The sequence below is a fragment of the Panulirus ornatus genome, chromosome 22 (genome assembly GCF_036320965.1).
Source record: "Panulirus ornatus isolate Po-2019 chromosome 22, ASM3632096v1, whole genome shotgun sequence".
NCBI lineage: Eukaryota > Metazoa > Arthropoda > Malacostraca > Decapoda > Palinuridae > Panulirus > Panulirus ornatus.
The window spans coordinates 19,302,702-19,326,482 of record NC_092245.1 but is presented as its reverse complement, the minus strand read 5'-3'; the positions used below and the strand labels follow the sequence as shown (position 1 = coordinate 19,326,482).

Sequence of the window (23,781 nt, the reverse complement as noted above, 5' to 3'; positions counted from 1 at the left end):
GTGTTGGAGTAACACCTTAGAAAGTTGATCAGAACATGAAGAAGGTCTCCAGTGTTGTAGTAACACCCTAGAAAGTTGATCAGAACATGAAGAAGGTCTCCAGTGTTGTAATAACACCCATAGAAAGTTGATCAGAACATGAAAAGGGTCTCCAGTGTTGTAATGACACTCTAGAAAGTTGATCAGAACATGAAGAAGGTCTCCAGTGTTGAAGTAACACCCTAAAAAGTTAATCAGAACATGAAGAAGGTCTCCAGTGTTGTAATGACATTCCGGGGAATCTGTCTGACTGTGAAGGTATCTAGTGTTGACCTGTGTCATAGTCCAGCACACAGGGGACGACACTCATGCTTGAAGCTACCAGGTAAGAAGTACTGTACATTCATAACGTCTCCTTAATGCATTCTTCCATTCCATTCTTGTTTATCTCTTCATCTCATTTGCTCTTATAGATTATTGTACGTACGCAGAGGGGCTTCGATGTTAGATATTAGCGTTCGAATTTCATAAACTTTAAAGATCAGTTATATAAATGATAGATAAAGGAATAACGGTTCATTGAATTTAGGTAGCCATTCGCCTACAAAAAAAAAAAAAGATAAAAAGTACACAGATAAGGCATTACGGAACTGGGAGGTCATGATGGCAACTAGTTAACTAATCGTAAAGGAGCTTAAGATCAAGGTGGGGCTGGATATTTCCAGTCTTTGGATGAGTCCATGAGTGAGGTATATCGTAGAGGTGGCAGATATAAAGGAATGTTTACGTAGTATATACTCCAGTAAACTCTTAAGTGTGATTCCTTTGCTGTGTGTTCCTGTACCGGACACACCTTTGCCAGTCGTATGTCATTGTCTCGGCCAGAGATTCTCTCCCTCGGAGCCATAAAGCAGTTCTCACGTCCAAGGTAAGTAAGAGGAGACTGTTGGTACACCATAGCCCTTACATCCCAACCCCCGTCACACATGCTCTAGACTCAGGTACTCATATCATCAGTTAATTTCTTACAGCCATCCACCAACAAAAACCATGAATGAATGGAGAGCGGAGCTGCATCTCTGTTGGTGTGTGAGCAGCAGCTGCAGCCCGGGAAGGAGGGAGGGAGGCGGGGAGGGGCAAGGCGAGAGTAAAGTCAGATTGTGAATGATGCGGCGATGCCAGCCATGATGTGTGGAGATGTGTAACTGATAGGTCTGTAGCGGGCGATCTCTATGGTTTATGATGCTGCTACGCGGACCAACGGGAGGGAGAGAGGGCGGGAGAGAGAGAGAGAGAGAGAGAGAGAGAGAGAGAGAGAGAGAGAGAGAGAGAGAGAGATTAAGACTGGTCGAGATTATGGTGCTGCGATGGAAGATAGGAAGGATATAAGGGACAGGCGAAGATAAGAGCAGCAGGAAATGGATGAAAAAGCGAGAGGCAGGAGTCGGGAGATGTGACAGACAAGACTAAGGGTCGAGGAGGAGGAGGAAGGAGTAGTGGGGGGAGAGAAAAGCGAGCAGCCGGGTGGGGGCAAGGCAAGGGAGGGGCAAGGGAAGAAGGAGTTGGGGGAGGGGGGAGTTTGGGGACTCACCACCATGGGTGGAGGAGTGAGGGAAGGAGGGAGGGTCGTAGTATCATTAAGACATATGCCGTGCACTGCTGGGGCACACGGTGGTCGCATCTGGCGTTATCTCGAAATCTACTGAGGGTAGTTTAACGTAGATAGATAGTTAAATGTTGTCTTGGCAAGCGGCGAGGAACCTGCTGGCGGGGTTATCGCTGCCGATCTAGCCACATACACGGAAGAAAATGAGACTTACGGGAGCCTTCTGGGGCAGACGGGGGTCAGGTGCTGGCGGAGCGGCGGCATCAGCCTAGGGTAGATTCAAGAGATGAGACTTATATATCGCATTTATTATCCGCAGGAAGAAGGCGCGCTACAGAGAACGGGAACATGTTATGTTAAAGACACCGAGGGAGGGAGGAACGTGTGACGACAAAGAAAAAGGGGAAAATATAGAAAACCAGAAGATAAGGTCATAGGAACTTTATATCGAGAGGAAAACCGTGGAGGGAGGGACAGGTGACAGATGAACTGATGCTTCATGATAAGACTATCTGCTCACTATGCCTAAAATTGTGGCAGAAACAGGAGAGTATAGCACAGGGCACCTCTCCACCCACCTCTCCCTCCAGCTCAACTGCTGGCGGGGAAAAAAAATGGGGAAAAAAGTTATGAGTTAGAGTTATGGGGGCAGATATATTTCCGTGATTCTACAGAATATTGTGAATTGGGAAAACTTGCCTGCCAGTTTAAACAACCACTGGATTGGGTTTTGAATTTTGATTTGTATATCTTTATTTGTCTGTTGAACACAGCCAAAGGGCGCCCCAGAGGCCCACAGACGCGGGCATCCTAGTGTCATGTCTGGTTGATTGTGTCTAGTAAGGACACCTTAGTGTCATTCGCAATTGAATGTGTCCAAAGAGAAGGGGAGAGGAATGACTGGTTTCGGTGTGGGGATTCGCCAGCAGATTTTATCGAGAAGTCTTAATGGAAAATGTCTGAAGTGGTCCGCGGCGGGAGGATCAGGCGAATAGACAAGAGAGAGGTGTCCCCGGGTGGGTGCAAAGGAGAAGTTCTAGTGGGATGATCAAGTGGCAGATTTCCCTCTGTGGACCTAGTGGAAGGTTCCTGTGGGAAAGCAATTATGAGGTTATGATCACGTTTTGAGAGGCGAATACGGGGATGTCCCTGGGACAGACCCATATAACCAGCCCCAGTCTGAGCAAAGTATACGTTGACACTCATCAGAGGCATGTGAGAGGTATGCTAGGGAGAGAATCGAGTTAAATGTTCAGGTGTGAGAGGCAAGTAAGTGTTTGCATAATGAGTGGCAGGTGACAGGTGCATCTGGCACGAGATCAAGTGTAGAGATTCCACTTTGAGAGTCAAGTTTGAATTTTCATTGAGGGAGACAGATGAGAGTCACGCTTGGGAGAGGCTCTTGCTCAAAGGTAAAGTATGAGAGCAAAATAACTTTCCTCAAGTTAGGGACATACATGGGAGAGGGGTCAGCTTATCTCTTCCAGTGTGAGCACCAAGTGAAGGTATTAGTGTGAGGTACGTTGTTGCTGAGGGCTGGATGAATGAGAGAGGTGTGTGGGGGATGGCCAATCTGAGAGGTGTTCCCCTGGGACAGCCAGTATAAAAGGTGTCCCCTGGGGCAGCCAGTATGATAGTTGTCCCCCAGGGGCAGCCAGTATGAGAGATGTCCCTAGGGACAGCCAATTTGGTAGGTGTCCCCCGGGAGCTGTCAGTATGAGAGGTGTCCCCATGGAGGAGTCAGTATGAGAGGTGTCCCCAGGGGTAGCTAGTAAGATAGGTGTACCCCAGGGGCAGCCAGAATGAGAGGTGTCCCCCTGGGGTAGCCAGCATGAAAGGTGTCCCCAGGGGTAGCCAGTATGAGAGGTGTTCCCCAGGGGTAGCCAGCATGAAAGGTATCCCCCAGGGGTAGCCAGTATGAAAGGTATCCCCCAGGGGTAGCCAGCATGAAAGGTATCCCCCATGGGTAGCCAGCATGAAAGGTGTCCCCCAGGGGTAGCCAGTATGAAAGGTGTCCCCCAGGGTCGGTACACAATCATGGTGGTCGCAGCCCCCAGCACCACCCTGGGGCAACCCATGAAACTCTACACGGGTCTGCGGTTGGCACTACATGGCACTACATGTTTGTTGACACAGGCAGGATTAGTGGCGCTCGTCTCGCCTGCTGCCCGGGCTGTCTTGGCACTCTGGCACCAGGGGTTCGACAGGTGATTGGCACTTAAGGTGGATTTAAGCGCGAATATTTGGCGGCGCTGTGATGACGAGGGTGTCAGGTGACTCCCTAGGGCGCAGGTGTGGTACCATAGTTTATTTTCGAACGGCTCGTTATCTTCGTCAGTCCTGGTGGGAGTCAGTCTGGGCGGCCAGGGAGTAGGTACTTGTCACGTCCCACCAGTAGTGGCTACGCTAGGACTGGGTGGGAGAGAGAGAGAGAGAGAGAGAGAGAGAGAGAGAGAGAGAGAGAGAGAGAGAGAGAGAGAGAGAGAGAGAACTTTGGTTAAGGGATTTTATCACTGAAATCCTCTTGTCTGTGTATCATTAGATAAAGATTTTAGAATGAAAAGATATAGAATGGTTAATGCATTGCATTAACCTGGTGATTACTCTTCCTTCTGTGGTCATTCCGTACTTTCTTATATTTGTTCTCTCTATTTCTCTTCGTTCATCATTTTGACTGTTCTGAATATTCCCCTGGCTGTATACCATGTACCTCCGTCAGTATGGCCCGGTCCCTGGACCTTTTGTGTACTCTGAGCCACTGCCCACAGGATGGATCGGAGTGCACAGATAATTTCGCGATTCATGCCACAAGAATCAGTCTCTGTGTCTTTAAGTTTTGCTTTACCTCAGCTGTGTCTTGGCTGTGTCGTCTCTCCTCAAGTGTAGTCCTCTTCCATCTGCTATGGTAAGTATGGCTACACTCAACGTTGTACGCTTTGTCTCCCTCCAGCCATTTCTCTTATGTATCTTCCCTTCTGAATCCACTGTCTCTCGTGGCCATGTGCCGGGCTGGGTGGTGGCTTTCCTGTTCTCAGCCACGTAGGGCGTCCCCCTCCTCCGAGCAGCCCCTCCTGCCCTCCGCAGCCGTGAACCGGATTCCATTATCTCGAACTTTTTCTTCTCGTGGCTTGTTTTCAAACATTCTGATTTCTATCATTTTGAAAGTGACTTACATTTCCCCCAAGTGTTCTAAAGCGGCTTCTCTAGACTTGATGTTACGAAGGATTCTCGAAACCAGAACTGTTCTTAAGCTTTTGCTGGTCCCTTGGGCGTCATGTTAACGTTAACACTCATGGGGATGAGCCGGAAGGAGGCTGGGGCCTGCCGAAGCTTTGACCACAGCCACAACTACGTCAGCCCTGCCCCTGAGCAGTTTTGAGAGAAGCCTTTATGTACAGCGGTGTGTCCGGGGCTGCCTGCTGGCACGTCCATTCCTCTGGACCACTTCAGCTCACCAGTCTACGGTGGTGGGAGATGCCTGCTGGCACATCCAGTCCTTTGGCCCACTTCAGCCCACCAGTCTACGGTGGTGGGAGATGCCTTCTCGCACATCCAGTCCTCTGGCCCACTTCAGCCCACCAATCTACGGTGGTGGGAGACGCCTGCTGGCACATCCAGTCCTCTGGCCCACTTCAGCCCACCAGTCTACGGTGGTGGGAGATGCCTTCTCGCACATCCAGTCCTCTGGCCCACTTCAGCCCACCAATCTACGGTGGTGGGAGACGCCTGCTGGCACGTCCCTTCCTACTGGCCCACTTCAGCCCACCAGTCTACGGTGGTGGGAGATGCCTGTACCTTCACACTCATGTGTCTTGGCGTGTGTTATGCTTCACATTCCGTGGGCCCACGTTCGCTCACAGCCGATGCTTGCTCTTGCCACAAGGACGTCCACCATTAGCAAGGATAGCGGCCGCTGGTGAGGTGCTGCGCTGGTGCTGGTTGTGACCCCCACAGCGACATTGTGCTTGGCTCAGGGACAAAGCTGAATGTTCGTGACCCACGCTGCTCACCAGTGACACTACGTGGGTCGTACTCGTTGGTGATGTCAGAACCGGCGGGTCGACTGTAAACCAGCGTTTCGGATGTGAACCAGCGGGTCGGTTGTGAACCAGTGGGTCGGTTGTGAACCAGCGGGTCGGTTGTGGACCAGTGGGTCGAGTGTAAACCAGCGGGTTGGGTGTAAACTAGTGGGTCGGGTGTGAACCAGAGGGTCGGGTGTGAACCAGGGAGTCGGTTGTGAACCAGAGGGTCGGTTGTGAACCAGTGGGTCGGTTGTGGACCAGCGGGTCGGTTGTGAACCAGCGGGTCGAGTGTAAACCAGCGGGTCGAGTGTAAACCAGCGGGTTGGTTGTGAACCAGGGAGTCGGTTGTGAACCAGTGGGTCGGTTGTGAACCAGAGGGCCGGGTGTGAACCAGCGGGTCGGGTGTGAACCGGTGGGTCGGTTGTAAACCAGTGGGTCGTGTGTGAGCCAGTGGGTCGGTTGTGCGCCAGCCGGTCGGGCTGGTGATGTATGTACGTGTTGCCTTTGTCGTGAGGCTAGGTCGCCCGGTGCTCAGGGAATAACATAGCCATGAGCAACAGATGACGTCTGCTGTACAAACATCTTCTGTTGCTCCTGACACCGCCAGAAACAGAACTGTGACTTCATAATGCCTAGTGTTCGATAACTGTACTTGAATGTATGATAACCATGCTGAGTATGTGATCGTTATGCTGAGGGTATGATAATTATATTGTGATAATCTTTATTGTATAGTAGTTAATGCTGAATATATGATTGTGTGATAATCATGCTGACTATGGTATTTATGCTATGATAATTTTTGCATTTAATGACCATGCTGAATACATTGTATTTATGATTAGTAATAATGATTATGCTGAATATATTACGAGTATGCTAAGTATATGATAATCATTTTGACCATATGATTATTATGCTGTGTAATAACTACGCGGACTATGTGGCCATTGGCAACTCAAGGGTGGGCCGTTTTGATAACTATTTCTTCGCCTACACGTCGAAGCTTTGGAACTAACTGCCCTCACATGTCTTTCCTAATAACCACGACTTGGCACATTTTCAAGACGTGTTTTTTAACTTCCTCCAAATTTCGTAAATACTTTCCTTTGTCTCTTCTTTTTTCCCTATCATAATCCTCTCTGTATTTGAATTAATAAGGCCCGGCCTTGATGTGGACTTTGGTCCGTGGCTGGAGCCTTCAACGTTAAAAGATTATTATGCTGAGGATGTGATCATTGTGCTGAAAAATATGACTGTTATACCTGCCCCATAACCCCCTGGTGTACGCGTCATGATTATCTGATACGATCCAAAAGATGAAAGTTTGTAGTTAGATAGTAATGATACGTGGTGACTGATGTGTGATAATATATAAACACGTGATGATGGATGTATGATAGTTTAGTAAGAGAAGATACCTTAGGTACAGATGCTCAGCCAGCGCGCACAACATGCTTTAAGTTGTCTTTTAATCTATAGTTCGGCAGGAGGTTGGGTGCGCATTGAGCCATGTTTATGTCGTCTGCGTCCAGCTGCAGTACTCATGCAAGAGGGTTACAGGACAGGATTTGTAGTTGATATGTGAATTGTGCGTGATAATTCTGAGGGACGTATGGCGCTGATGGATGATTATTTTAGCTGGCCAGTTAGATAAATGTGAGATAATTATTTGTGATGGTTTGACATTAGAACACGGTAATTGTAAGAGACGTGTATGACGTCAGTGTGCATTGATTATGGATAACACTTGACGCTGATGTACGATGATTATAGACGACATAAGAGTCTGGTGGACAGCAGATCACTCTTTCTAGACTTACACGTTACACCGGCCGGGTTCATCGTGGTCACAACTTCCAGCCAAGGCAGGTCTGACCCTCCCGTTTAACAAATAAGTGGGAAAAAGAGTAAAAGCATTCAGCCAGCCGTAATATTTCGCATGGAAATTATTTGCAGCAACAGAAGCAGCCCCAGCAAACAGCGGCAGTAATGGCAGAAGCCTGAGCAGCGCAACAGCTGTGTTGACATAGCGTACAGGACACTGCTGGCGGAGCCCAGGGGGTAGTGGGAGGAGGGTAGGAGGTGTTCTTGTTCTTGTTGTTCTTGCCTCAGCTCTAGCCATCTGAAGGGGGGTTGGAGGGGGGCTCATCGCCCGACACCTCTCGTGTTTGTTTGTCAGGTTTCAGCGAGTGTGTCAGGCCTTTGAGGGCGGGTAGGGTGTGCCCGAGGCTACACCTTCATCCATCATCAGTGTTATCACCTGCTACACTCACTCCTCAGCTGCTTTGTCAGTCAGAGGTTTGGACTAGGTGCGGGGGGGTGTACTGGGAGGATGTGACGGGCAGGTGCAGGGGTGTAGTGGGAGGCTTCGTGTACTGGCAGGGGTGTGATCAGCAGGTTTGGGGTGTACTGGGAGGGATTGACGGGTAGGTGTGGGGGTGTACTGAGAGTACATGGCAAAGACAGTGAGCTGAAGACCTGATGGTCTATGAAGAGGTTATCTGCAGGAGGACAGTATAGATCGCCTGTCTATACAGATGTGGACAGGATAGTACAGTAGAAGGATCCACCCCGCCCCAACACTTCGACACACCATCCAGTAGGAGGACAACAGTAGAAGCACCGGGTAGCACAGAGACTGTACACTGATCAGGAAAATCTACAGAATATAACTATTTGAAAATATATCTTGATTTAATTAACTTCAGGCGACGAACACCGCCTGCGTAGGAAATATGTTAATTGTCATTTACTGAACAGGTTTATTCCCTGGTGATTCTTATCAGAAATACATTAGTGTAATTGTGACGTAGATGTAGTAATGCTCCTCACTTGGACTACATTTGGCTGTAATATATTCCGGTGTTTTACGAGTCTACTGCTGAAAACCCCTTTATCCACGTTCTCTCGTCCTGTAACTTAATATTGTTATGGTCCGTGTATCAGTACCAAAGGTGAAGAAATTGTCGTGAGTTGTGTTGTGGAAATCATGGAGTGTGTTGAAAGATTCTGTTCGTTCTCCCCAGAGTCCGGTGCGATCGTTTACAGAATATTTTGCGAGATCTCTGCGTCTTGCTACATATGGTTGGGTACTGACTGACGGAATCAGTTGTCCATACCGAATATCACTCCCCGTATATCACACGCTGATTTTTACGTCTGTGATGAAGATTGTTGAGGAGTTCAAGGCAGGGTATTTGATAAAGACTGTTGAGGAGTTCAAGGCAGGGTATTTGATAAAGATTGTTGAGGAGTTCAAGGCAGGGTATTTGATAAAGATTGTTGAGTAGTTCAAGGCAGGGTATTTGATAAAGATTGTTGAGGAGTTCAAGGCAGGGTATTTGATAAAGATTGTTGAATAGTTCAAGGCAGGGTATTTGATAAAGATTGTTGAGACAAGGTATTGTGAATGAGATCTGCCTTGTGTCCATCAAGTGTTTATAGTTTATTTTTCCCGCTGTAAAACCGTAACATTCGGTTTCTCATCAAATGTAGCTAAGCAGTACTTGATGCGTTTTTTGCTCATTTCTGATTATCACTCCAAAGACTTATTCTTCCTCTGCGTTTAATGGTGGCTTATCTAATATTTGACACTGAATGCGAGAGGGCGCGTGAGTCGACCGTGAGGGTGTGGTGAGTGGGCGTAGGGGTAAACTGTGAGGGAATGGTGTTTGGTCGTGGGGATGGACTGCGAGGGTTTGATGAGTAGGCGCGGCAATGGACTGTGAGGGTTTGGCAAGCAGGCGCGGGAGTGGACCACGAGGGCGTAAAGAGGAAGCGTAGGAATGGGCTGTGAGGGAGTACATGGGAAGGACAGGTAACAGGAGGCTTTGTGATCCATAACAAGTAGAAGGTACCTCACCGCCCACCTCTCCCTCCGGCTCAACTGCTGACAGAAAAAAAGATGAGGGAATGATTCCATACAGTATAGTGGTAAGATACTGCCATGGAAATTTCATAGGGAAGTGTGGATTGGAAAAAGTTCCCTGTCAGTTTGACGACGTCTGGAATCAGAGAGAAAACAGAATGATTAATGGTAATATGGTTTTCTTACTGATAAGGGATGTCCTTGAAGCCTTTGTTTAGCCTCGATTTAAAGATATTCATCTAAAGCATTTGCTTTTTCTGTTTTTGGAGATATTTTTTTCCAGCGCACTACCACTCATTTGTGAAAAAAAAACAACTTTTGCCCACGTTGCTATTAGATCTCCTTCCTGTTGTCTTCGTACCATTATTCCTGGTCACTGAGTCTCTGTCTTAGGTGAAGACATTTTCGCATGGTATGTTGTCGAAATTATGTAGTGTTGTCAACTCTTATGTCAGGTGACGTCGGAATCTGCGTTTTTTCTAAGGGAGAATAATTTGAGCCTTTGGGTCTTTCCTCATAAGGTTATTCTTGAGTGAAGGGATTAGTCTGGCTGCTCTTCTTTGAATTCGTTCGAGTTTTTCTTCATCTTTCACCTGGTATGGTGACCAGAACTCACAGGATGAACGTGGGGTGCACAATATATATTTGCCGGGATACTGGCACGAGTCAGTCGACCAAACAGCGTACGCCAAATGAGGAGGTCTAACCAGGGCACTATAAAGGGTGAATGTCGTATCCTTTTGTTTGGTTATATTTCTAGTCATGGCACTCGGCATTTTATAGGCTTCATTGTATACATCTTAGCGTCATGACACTCAGCATTTTATAAGCTTCATTGTATACATCTTGGCGTCATGACACTCAACATTTTATAGGCTTCATTGTATCCATCTTAGCGTCATGACACTCAGCATTTTATAAGCTTCATTGTATACATCTTAGCGTCATGGCACTCGGCATTTTATAGGCTTCATTGTATACATCTTAGCGTCATGACACTCAGCATTTTATAAGCTTCATTGTATACATCTTAGCGTCATGACACTCAGCATTTTATAGGCTAGCGTCATGACACTCAGCATTTTATAAGCTTTAGTGTATACATCTCAGCGTCATGACACTCGGCATTTTATAAGCTTCATTGTATACATCTTAGCGTCATGACACTCAGCATTTTATAGGCTTCATTGTATCCATCTTAGCGTCATGACACTCAGCATTTTATAGGCTTCATTGTATACATCTTAGCGTCGTGACACTCAGCATTTTATAAGCTTCATTGTATACATCTTAGCGTCGTGACACTCAGCATTTTATAAGCTTCATTGTATACATCTTAGCGTCATGACACTCAGCATTTTATAGGCTAGCGTCATGACACTCAGCATTTTATAAGCTTTAGTGTATACATCTCAGCGTCATGACACTCGGCATTTTATAAGCTTCATTGTATACATCTTAGCGGCATGACACTCAGCATTTTATAAGCTTCATTGTATACATCTTAGCGTCGTGACACTCAGCATTTTATAAGCTTCATTGTATACATCTTAGCGTCGTGACACTCAGCATTTTATAAGCTTCATTGTATACATCTTAGCGTGGTTTGCCATAGGGAAGGTCATTAATTTTAATCACTCCAGGTCATTGATGTACCTCATGAAAAGTATGGGTCCGAGGACCGAACCTTGTGGAACTCCGACGCGTGAAACCAGTCGTTGCTTTGCCATTTAATACAACTCTTCGGCAGGGACGACACCACTCACGTATAGATGTGGTGAGGGTTGTGAGATGGTGGTGTCTTCAGACTCCACCCTCACGCCTGGAGTCTCTGGACTTTTTCACCTAAAGTAACAGCAATGCAGCATACAAGCAACAGGAGAGTAGCTCCGTGGGGCTTCATGTAACCTCAAGCAGTAGCCCAGTAGCTGTAAGTAGCACTCGAGTATCACATCTTGTGATGCTTGAGTGTTACTTAAAGCTACTGGGCTACTGCTGAAGGCTACTTGGAGCCATATGGTGCTCCTCTCTTGCTGTTACTTCTGGTTATAAGAATGTACGTCCGGTGACGCGAGTAACATCTGCATCACGTAGCACTCAGTAGCGTCCGCAAGCCTGATGACAGTCAGCAGAGCCATTTTTCTCTTTTCCTCCTAGTCGATTCCGGTTGTGAGGTCGGAGCGTGACACCGAAGCTTGCGCTGTTTTGCCGGCGTTCGTCTTTTGTTTAGCGGCGTATGACATCATGGTGGGGGGTAGCAGGGTGGGGAGCGTGTCGGGTTGCTGGTGACGAGCAGGAGTTGCGAGTTGCTCAGTCATTATCATAACGTAAAGACCTGAACCCTGAAACATACCCCCCTCACCCCAGCACAGCCAGGGACATATCCAAGGTCCTCCACTTAACCCCCTCACACTCCGCTACCCACTCTGCTATACTCCCAATTTTTATATCTAATATGGACACGAACACGTTACAGTTCTTTGCAGATGATACTAGATTAAGTAAGAAAATCTCGTCAGTAGAGGATGCTGAAAGACTACAAGGTGTCGTATAGTCTTCCACTGGGCCACCGAGCACAACATCCTTTTCACTGGGGTTTCAACACCTCCGGTTTAGGGAAAATGTAAAAATCAATAAAAGATACAGAATACCGGACGTTCAGACTATCATATCTCAAATGTGTAATGTGAAGAACACGTGAGTAATGATACGTGAAGACCTCACTTTTAGCGAACACAAGGAAACAACTGTTGCTTCCACCAGAAGGATGGTGGGATGCATCCTGCCGACTTTCAAGATAAGGGAAGAAAACTGATAATGGTACTTTTCTAGGGGCTGATCCTCACACGAATAGAATATCTGGCTGGGAGGGCGTGGCTCTTCCCTACCATGCTCTTCATCCTCTATTCTCGTACGTCCTAGAAAATTTACACACACACACACACACTCACACACACACACACACACACACACACACACATATATATATATATATATATATATATATATATATATATATATATATATATATATATATATATATATCAGAAATATCACGGTAAGCTGACGGCAAGGAGTGGCGTGAGCGACCCAGACACCGGAACGTCGGAGGTAGTGATGGAAGCGGCCGCCATACTTAAATAGGGGGTGATCCTGGCCTTGGGTACGGCTGTGTACTGCGCTCCAGTTAACATGGCCGGCTCACGGGTTCATGCTGCCCCATTTGCGATAAAGCGTCGTCCCCAGCATCACCATGCATATATGTCGTGCCCACACGTTTAACGTACCATACGCTTGATGAACTCCCTGAGCATGACGATACAGCTCTTGAGCATGATGCTAGGCCCTTGAGCATTACGATACAGCTCTTGAGCATGAAGCTAGGCCCTTGAGCATGACGATACGGCTCTTGACCATGACGATACGGCTCTTGACCATGAAGCTAGGCCCTTGAGTATGACGATACGGCGCTTGAGCATGAATCTAGGCCCTTGAGTATGACGATACTGCCCTTGAGCATGAAGCTAGGCCCTTGAGTATGACGATACGGCTCTTGAGCACAACGGTACGGTTCTTAAGCATGACGGTAGACCCTTGAGCATGACCCTTAGGTACGAGGCACGCCTGCCACCGTTCTTTAAGGGAAATAACATCGAACTGCGAACAAAAATTAACTCATCAGCCACCATAAGAATAAACACACGCTTTACATTAACGTCTTGGGGAAGGTAAGAAGCAGATAACGTCTTAGGCGAGAGCGGGTGGAAAGCAGAGCTGACCACTGGGGACAGACCGGCGGAGGGTGTGGTGATGGCTGGCGGGGCGGGCGCGTTGACTGTTCTAACTCCCCCAGAGGCCAATCGTGGTACATCCTGACTCACCTGTGTCTCCCCAGGCACACCCTACCCTCCCCACTAGGTTATGAAACACAGTAGCCTGTGATGCTGGGCGCCGTGGGGTGGGGCATGTGTGAAGGGTCGCAGGACACAAGGTTATAGTGGTTGGGTGGGAGAGGTGGTCCTGTGTGCTGTAGTATGTAATGATTATAATGATAATGATAAATGAAAAGGGTAATAATAATAATAATGATAATAATATTAATAATAATAATAATAATAATAATAATAATAATGATGATGATGATGATGATGATGATGATGATGATGATGATGATGATGATGATGATGATGATAATAATAATAATAATAATAATAATAATAATAATAATAATGATAATAATAATAATAATAATAATAATAATAGTAATAATAGTAATAATAACAATGATAATAATAATGATAATGAAAAGATAGCTATAGTAATGATTAATAATGATAATGATAAGTGGTTTATTTAGATAACTACGGGCAAAAATCTGATAATAAAATACACGTAGTATATAAAGCAGGTCTATGAAAAGGGTAGGGTGAGTGGTAAACACACAGTCTGTACACAGACACGAGGATGACTAAGTGTCTGTTGATGATATCTTGATGATGTTCACTTTGGTTGAGGAGGGGGGGAGTGTTCTTGTAGCGGTGTGTGTGTATGTGTTGAGCGACCCTGTTGATGTTGGACCCATGAGGTGAGTACCACCTGCCGCTACTGTCCCGGACACCACACTGCCACCTTCCTCCCAGCACCAGCGTGAGCCTCACCACCTGCTGCACCGTCTCTCAGGTGCAGTAGAAACAGGCCCTCACTAGAGCCGGGCTGGTGGTGACGTCAACGGTGTGTCTTCCTCCCAAGCAGCGGTAACGTCATACCCTGCATCTCCCCTCCAGCTGCCCATGGCCTATGTCTGCACGCCCTCGCCCATCCCTCCATGACCCAGGTGTCCACGGCACTAATGGTGTGATCACAGTCATGTGTCACACTGCCCCTGGCTGCCCATGGATCTCCCATACACGTATAACTCACCCTTCTAAGCCTCTTCCCTCCCTCTTCTCTTCAATCACTTCTTCTCTTTTCCACTTGACTTTCCAGCTCGAGGGAAGCCCTCTGCCAGGGGTGAAGCCTTCTACTCTAGCGGTCAGCCCTCTGCCAGGGATTAACCCTTCTACACTAGGGGGCAGCCCTCTGCCAGGGGTGCAGCTCTCTGCTCGGGGAGCAGTCCTCTGTCCTGGGGTAGCCTTCGCTCTGCCTTAGGACCTGTTGGTCTACCCTGGGTTGGTACGGGTGGAGGGCCGTGGTGGTGGTGGTGGTGTGTTTATCCTGGCTGACCTTGGCTGGCACCACCCTGGCCCTGGGATGTGTGGCTCACGATTCCCAGAACACTGGGACCTGCCTACCCCGCCACTGTCACCAGCACAACAGGATCACCACAACTGGGACACTCCATTCACCAGCCCTCTTGGATCACTACTACTGGACATCCCATTCACCAGCCATCTTGGAGTACTCCTACTGGGACACTGCAGTCACCAGCCTTCCAGGGTCACCACTACTGGGACACTCCAGTCACCAGTCCCCTTGGATCACTGCCACTGTGACACACTAGTCTCTAACCCTCAAGGACCACCACTCCTGGGACATGCCAGTAACCAGTCCCTTAGGACCGTCACCACTGGGAAACTAGCCACCAGCCCTTAGGACTCTCACCACGGACACACACTAGTCATCAGGTCCACCACTACTCGGACACAGCCTGTCGTGTGCCATGGGTCCAGATTTTAGTGGCTGGGACACACCCTAAGTTCACGAGAGCAGTGGCTGAAACAATACCTCCAAAACAGAGAGAGGGAAGCATCATTACGGTGGTCAGAAAGATAGGGGTATACACCCCTTCTCGGTTGACAAGAGGTGTTTACAGAAATCGAAAGGCTTTTGATTCCCTTTGACTAAAGGAGAGGTAGAAGAAGAGCCACCAGAGATAAAAACAGTACTCGATACATTGGCACATAGAGACTCCTACAGATATGGAATTGCTGCTTATAGTGAAATGATTATGGCACCAATACAGTAGAACAGAAAGGAGGATATGATTATGCTTAACATACTCATTTGATTGCAGGTTGTATTGCAGTGTTTTGAAATTTGATCGGAGATATTTGTCAGACTTGCATTCTAACACTTGAGTTTAACCAGGTAATTGCTTTCCCATTCGGAGAAACATACAACTGCAAGTCCGATTTAGGAGAAAATATACACCATGCTAGAAAAAGATTCGGAAGGCCTTGTAAGAGGAAAATGTAATAGAGGGGTTAGGTTCATTGGAAAAAAGTTTGGGGGGGCGGTTAAGATGTGAAATCTAAAGTGAGAGGAAAATACAGCACCGAAGAGAGCAGCTTTATCTAGAAGTCGTTGGAAGTACAAATGGTCAAGGGCCAGACAGAATTATCGGTAGAATATGTCAAATCAGAACACATTTTTCCAATTAAGATGTACCTGACCATGCGAATAGCATCGTTGCAATGATTCCAAGAATAAGGGAAGGAAGAATACGAATCAAGAAAGAGGACAAGTTTCATAGACAAATGGGACAAACATCATTGTAAAAACAAACATTACCTAAGGGGATAAAGGTTTAGTAGAAGAAGGGACATTATCGATACTAAGACGACCTTCGCTACATGATCAGCACAGCCGCGGACGTTCCAGCCCACTGAAAATTGGTGTAGAAGTTGGTGGCGGAAGGATGTCCACCAGGACCTCCCCAAATTACCATAATAGGCGTTTCGAAAAGGGATACGTGCTGGACGTGCTAAGTTTGAGATGACAGAAATAAGATTGCAACAGAAAGTCCATAAGAGACGGAATTGTATCCATAACAGGAAGTTTCAGATGTTAGAATGAGGTCGAGGGCGCTTGAGGAGTGGTCGTGGCGATGAGGAACTCGTTTTGGCTGAGTGTGTGACCAGTTGTTCCAAATCGTTCAGGAAAGGAATTGATATCGACTACACCAGGATTCGTCTAAGTAGAACTATGTCAATCTCTTTTTATGCAGTGTAATCACTGGCGTATGGAATGTCAGTATGTGAATGTGTCGAGAGCAAATACCCCGTGACAGGAAGTCAAATATAGTCGGAGGAACCCGGGTGAAATGTAAGAAACATAGGAGTAAGGTGTTTCTAAGGAACTTTGAGCTAGAGTGCAATTGAGCTGGGAGACTTAGATCCACGAGGTAAGTCACATGTGTTTGTGGACAGCAGGAAGCACAAAAAACGCCCTTGGAGTCAAACCAGTGGTAAGAATAATGGTTAAAGCGTTGAAAGTTAAGTGGAGTCAGTCTTGGACAATTATGGTTACACAGAGAGAGAAAAATAAAGGCCAGGTTCAGCGAAGGGGAGGTTGGATCTGGGACCACGCATATTGCAGAAGTGGACAGAGGAAGAGCCAAGTCCAGGAGTAATATTGTTGGAGGTGGGGTGTGTTCCGGTTGTTTGAAGACAGTCAAAAGGGCCTTGGGAACCACTCAGCTCTCCTGGAACACCAGTATATTGTGAATCTCCTCAGTAGCAATTTTTGTAGCAATTTTTGCATTGTAATTTTTCTTGCAGTTGTATGGCTATGAGGCTGCTACTATGGATCTAGTTAGACTGTATCTGAAACGAGAATCTATTTGAAGTAGATACAGTATTGTATTTTGATGCAGTAGCGTTGTAGGGAAGGCTACACTTAGAAATACTCTCACCCACTTTAAGTAATAAAGTAATGGTGTTGATGCATTTGTAGTGACAGAGATTCGCGAGAAGTAGAACGAGGAAATCGGTTTTAGTCAAATCAAGGGTTTTGATAAGAATTTCGAATTTTGTCCAGGTCTGAAGGAAAGAGAATTGATGACCAGTTTACATGTTTCATATCTGAATGTGACGTATACAGGTGTGTATTGACATGTGTGGTTTGTGTTGCAGATGGTGACCACAGCGGAGGGACCAAGCCGGCGTGACCCAGCGACCAGCGACCACTGTGGCGGGAGGAGGTACGACCTAACTTCCGCAGCCACCAGGTGAGGCGGGGAGGAGGGACGACCCGACTTCTGCAACCACCAGGTGTAGCGGGGAGGTACATCTTGACCTCTGCTAGTGGCAGCTACACCACACAGGTGCATCAAGGTGCCATGAACTCACCACAGTGTGATCTAACTTAAGTGTCACATTGAATAAGTGTCACAGTGAAGTGCCTTATTTAAGTGTGTGAGGTGCTGGACGTGAGGGGGTCAGGCGGTGGTGCAGGGAGCGCCAGGGACCAGGGGCTGGTCTTGGCTTGACGAAGTCTCCCGAGTGCTCAGTGGTGGCCCAGAGAGACTCTACTTGTACAAATGCCAGTGTGTCCCTCGCTGCTGGATAACGATATTCCCGTAACTCGGCTGTTATAGTTTAAGTGTTGACGATATAAAAGGCAGGTGTATACAGGAGCTGCAGCGGTGATGAGCGTGTGGAGAGACTGTGTACTGAGTGCTGTACTAGTTGTCATGTGCGCTGCAGGACGGGACCCAGGCCCTCTTCCATATCATCCATCTACCACAGGTAAGACCACTGTATCTGTGCTAGTACATGAGAGGACCTGATGGTCTGTTACGAGGTTTTCCTCTAGAGAGGAGTACCGTAAATTCCATATCTGTATGGATGGAAACAAGAACATAAAGCAAGTGTTTTTTTTATTAAAGAATCGACAGATATTTTGAGGTAGGATAAAGTCACTAAAACAATGGGTAGAAAATCATATTACCTTGAGCGAGAAAATTGGATCTTCAGTATATCACAAAAGAGCAGTAACTGTATAAAATTGAAACAACCATAGCATCGCCGTAACTGAGATCCGTTGAGAGGAAACGATTTGAGAGGCGACTGCTTCGTAATCAAAAGATTCGAGACCCAACAAGCTGTGGTAATGACAGCGACAAAACAGAGATGCAGGTAGTGTCTGTGAGGTTGGTGTAAAGCTCGGAAACATTGATTATGATAAAAGCCAGTTCACTGGAAAGTATCTTTTCGATTCTAAGAATACAAAACAATGACACCAAATTGTCGATTAACGGACGAAGAGAGAAACGTGCCAGGACACTAGTAATGTAAACTGGATTAAGTTTTTAAACGTGGACATTGAAACAAGATACTAAGTACCTTCAAGAATGATATATATCCCCGAGAGAGACTGCGTCCAGAAAAACATGAAAAGGAGTAGAGGGAAGGGCCAAGTATGACAACTAAAGACCTTGGTGATTAAACCAAGTTTACGTTTAAGAAATGTATACAGGATATCTGAATTAAATGGCAAGGAACTGGTTCATGAAAGCTTGCAAAGATTTTGAGGAAAAAGCCAAAACCAGTAGAAAAGGAATAAAAGAAATGTCTCAGTGTGAAGAAATACCCAAAAAAAAATTCTTTATGGTAAAACAGAAATATACAATTGCTCTATTATATGTTGCACCTTAATCGGTGTTAAGGGTAGCGTTAACTGCGTTAAATGGCCTGAACCAGGGCAGGTGATACGGTCCAATGGATGAATCATGGAGTAATCTATGACTCTTCTGCTGGACGGTAGACTCGTTTCAGCACATTGCAGTTGACACCTGGAGACTGGATGTGTGCAAAGGAGACCATTGTTTGTCAGTTCCTGATGCTACGTCGGAAAGGCGATTAGGCGTAGGAATAAGAGCCCATGTCTTTCCTCTTTTTCTTCTTTTTCTCTTGTCATACACTGGACAGTGCAGTTCATAGACAGGACGAGGATGTCACAGGAGAGTAGCTGACGTCAGAGTATCGTGCAAACCCCAAAAGTAGTTGTGGTGGTGGTTTGGTAAGGTTTGGGGTGGGGGGGATATGAAGGGTCCGTTTGGGTTGTCAGTGGCGGGAATGCTAAACTTGGACACTTGAACAACAGATCCTTGGGGCGTTTTCCCCATAACTTTATGATTTCTTCACTTCTTGATAGTTCTTGAGTTGTTTCGTTTCCTTCATTTGCTTGACATTTCTTATGTTCCTTATTTCTTATATTTACTAATTCTCTCTTTTATTGATTGTTCGCTTCTCTGTCCTGTTGTTTTACCAAAACTGAAGTCTTCGTGTATTTTTAGTTTATATTTCCTCTAGTAATGGGAAGCTACCCTCGTGTAATATGATCTTTTGTGTTAACACAAAACTTTGAAGTGTGACCCGGACGCCAAGCAAAATGTGTTACGTTGTGTTATGCTTTACAGTTGGTCACTCGGACGGGTTCAGAATCAAAGACCGTAAGCTTTATGTGGTGGTGATGTCACCAGCAGGCCAGGGTCTAGTGACGCACACACGATGAAGAACAAACAATTTGTTCCACATGAGAGACGGTCTCCTCTAACGCACCATCACTGCTCACACAAACAGTGTACACCAGACCGTCCAAGGCTTGACAACACCAGCCAACAAAGAGAACGGGAAGGGCAATCAGCCTAGCATGGATCCAGTTTGGCTAGAAGTCACGGTACTAGCTAGACTCGTCGACTGCGTGTCGCATAGTAGCACGGAGTCGCTACGCATTACCCTAAACACACACGACACACTGACACTGAACAACTGGTCTATTACTTACACGTGACACCAGTTTGGTGTGTTTCCTAGTTGTCGTCATGTTCGTCACATCAACTTCCTCATCCTCACCTACATCTCTGATGAATCTGTTTCATTTCTTTACGAAGCCTGACAGTTATACACAGGTTGAGTGGTTGTCTGGGCTTTAGTTCCATTAACTGTCACGGTCAGTTAAGGTCGTCAATTTTATGACGTAGCCATCGACTGAAAAAATCGAAAACACCTTCTTCAGGTGTTAATGATAATTCAAAAACCACCTAAATTCTCGCTATGTATATGGCTCATATTTATACACAGAAAACTACTAGGCAAATTATAGATATTAACTATATCTATGGTGATTGTAGGAGAGACTGAAGACTGAAATACGAGTGGTAGAAAAATGATGGAATATAGTTGATTAGAAGCAACATTGTTTCAGTGGAGAAAAAGGGGCACAGGTGTGTGATATAAGAATAGCCATGCGGGTGTTTCTATAATACTCTATAAGAACTACCACAGGAAATTCGGCTTCCGCAGGTCTCTGTCTCCCACCGTCAAATTCAGTAGGAAACATAGGATCTTGGCACCACATTCCCCACATGGAATATAGAATCCCACATGGCATCCCATCGAGGAATTTCGATCCCTTAGTGACTCACAGCTGGAACCGTAGATCGATTGGGTTAAAAGCTTCGAAGTTAACACTTCGATCTCACCACCAAGGTTAAGTGGCCTTAGGGGGAGCGATGTACTCGAGCAAACATCCCTGGTTAGGTTAAGCTGGGCTGTGGTAAGTTAGGTTATTCCAGAACTTATTTATGATGTTAAAATCTTAGGTTTATAAAGGGTGTTAGAAATTCCCTTGTGGCTGCCAACGATCCGAGCGTATTTTATTTGTGACGCCGGGTTGAGATGCTCACCTCCACTCGATCCAGAAACAAATTGCTTAAGAGCCTTTACTCTTATGGTCTGTTGGTGTTTTTGACTTGCCACTGACGGCCTTAATAACATCTCAATCAAATAATGAGCATAGTATAGCAGTGTTCGAGTTTGTTTACAAACATTTGATCACAAATCATCATGAAAGTGGCCAGAAATTATCAGTACCTTGTACACTTTGTATGTTTTTAGGCAGGTAGATTCCATTTTCTGTGTGTTACATTAACTTTGATTCTCTCAGATGTATATCAGTTTTTACCCCATATTTACTTTCTTATCAAACAATTAAGAGGAGACCCCATGACGATCAGCTGGTCATGGGTCGGCAGTAACCCTTCGTGATAAAGTTCTAACACATTTCCGCACGTTTGCTTTTCAGTGTGTGATCGGTATGACGAGCAGGGATACATGACGATGCTGAGGATACCTCAAGATGATTCAGGACTCCTCAGTACCTTTCTAGACCCATCACAACTCACCAGGATACGTCAGGATCCCTCAGCCTCCCTAGGTAGTTGTACAGACATTGGTCAAGAAGATTTGACTGGAAGCGACAGATTCGTCATAACCTGCCTAGTCAGTTCCAGACCTGCTACAGTATGTCGGGACACTTTTAAACCCGTCAAGACACGGTAGAACCAGTTAAGATTAAGCTGAACCTGTGCATCAAAACATGTGTTGACCCTCACTCACCACGTTTAGGCCCAGGCTGATTCGTCTGGTGTTTCTCACGAGGTCACATCAACTCTAGGTCGACCTCTAGATGTTATTTAAAAGTATATAAAAGATTGTGATGATTAACAAGGATTATTTATTGTTGTTGGTCCATACTCTCGTAACTCTATTACGGTCAAATTTGTCTTAGTTAGTTAGTCACCTGTCGTATTTCACATCATTGGTGACTCAGAAAAACAGTGGAAGTGAAATAGATCAACATCCTGTCATGTCAGTTCACCTTTTCCTTCATGAGTCAACACACATCTTGACTGTCGGGTCCAAAGTTTGTACCTCTCCATTTATATATACAGGTACACATACCGTTCCATCTGAATAAGCAGGTAGACGTACCGTCCCATGCATAAGATTGACTGTACAAAACTTGTATATTTTATTCATAGGTTGGTGGAGGGCCTGGGATTGTTCTTTTAGTCAGGTGGTGGTTGGTGGGCGGTTGGCCTGGCCTCACGCCCCGCCCTACATCCACACCCACACCTTGGAAAGGTTCTGCTGTGGTCAGTTTATGCTTCCGATATGTATTGCTGCACAGTGATTCTGACAGTTTTATTTCCTGGACTCCTTGTGTCCTGGACTCTTGCGTCGACAGATGTACTTAGCATACTGACAAGGTACTTAACATACTGACAAGGTACTTAAAATCCCATTCTTTTGTACTTAATGAAATACTTAAAGTAGACGTTATTATCAGAGAGAGAGAGAGAGAGAGAGAGAGAGAGAGAGAGAGAGAGAGAGAGAGAGAGAGAAGGGAGTGGATCCAGTATTATTGAGAAATAGTTGCAGTAGTTAGGAGCGTGGCGGAGCAGGTCGCTTGTATTTCATATGCGAGGGTTTGGGCCGCCTCCTGCCCACCCATTAGTAAAGTGTGTTGCAGTGAAGCCGTGCATCACTGTTGCCACACTGGTCTATATCATGGGCTCATCTGTAGAAAAGTTAGAGTGTTGGATCAGCTCATTTACGAGGCTTTACACTATAAACACCTGTAGGTGTTAAGAGAAGGTTGCTCGGGGAGAAAACTCGGCAAGTTTCTAGTCACGCAGCTCGGGGTTCTGCGAGGAGGCCTCTCCATCTGAGACAAAGAGATTTACGAGACCTGGTCTGTGCCACTGTAGGTGCATAGCTCAACAGCTGGTGCCAATATTCCTTTCCCCCCCCCCCCCTGATGTAGAGGCCTTTGTAGACCCCGAGGGCAAGGGAGTGTGTTTCCCAGCCCGGCCGTGACACCGCCGCTGCTGCTGCTTGTGGTGATGGATGTGAACCGCGAGGTTCATCACTTGTAAATATATGAATATGTGTCTGTTGGTAGTCAGCCCCTGCCTCCCCCACGCTCGGACAGTACAGGCAGCACGTTAGGATAGTGGTATATTGTGACGCAGATGGTGACGCTGTACAGCTGGTGCCGCTGTACAGGCGGTGCAGCAGAAGGTGCCGTTGTACAGCTGCTGCTGCAGATGGTGCCGCTGTACAACTCAGGTATAAGGTAGCGCTCTACACCCACAAGCTCTGGTGTACAGTGGGTCAAATTCTACTGGATACTCCTCACGCTATTCAGAGCCCAATCTACTCTGTATTTCAACTTTATATAATAAAGAGAACTATTTTCAAACCTGTCTTTTTATTTCCTTTAGGAAAAATGATTTAATGGAAACCTTATGCACATTTCGTAGAAAAGTCGTATGATTTTATTTGCGAAGCTAATTAATCTTTCGAATTGCTAACCTAACATTAGAGAACATCACGGGATTTAAAGAAAACACTATAAGGTAAGACGTGTGCAGAAAGCAGTACTAATGTAGATGACAAGAAACAGTAACATATCTCTTTGTAAGCAATTTCGTCACAAGCATAACCATTATTCTCAACAGAGCTATCATCACCGGTCATGCAAAACTAATGTTCTTGTTTTATAAACAACTCTGTCAACACTTAAGACTACTAGTGCTATGAACAACTCCACTAGCGTCATTAACATTATTACCAACAAAACTAAAGTTATCAAGCATAGTATTACTAATAAATCACTAACATCAACATTCAAACCACCATGAATGGCAACAATCATATTGCGTTATCAACCTTATGAATATTATCAATACCATTATCAACACAGGATCATCGTAATCAGCAACACTTGCCAGA

The 23,781-nt window shown here is 46.0% G+C and overlaps 1 protein-coding gene across 1 annotated transcript in view; it reads left to right on the top strand.

The window, feature by feature from the left end:
- The window catches only part of LOC139756608 (twist-related protein 2-like), a 74,821-nt gene extending 51,573 nt beyond the window's left edge, over window positions 1-23,248 (top strand). Inside the window, exons 2-3 of the mRNA XM_071676256.1 lie at window positions 17,332-17,946; window positions 21,287-23,248. The gene's annotated coding sequence lies outside the window, so the exon portion shown is untranslated. The remainder of the gene's footprint in view (window positions 1-17,331; window positions 17,947-21,286) is intronic.
- The last annotated feature ends 533 nt before the right edge of the window (window positions 23,249-23,781 follow it).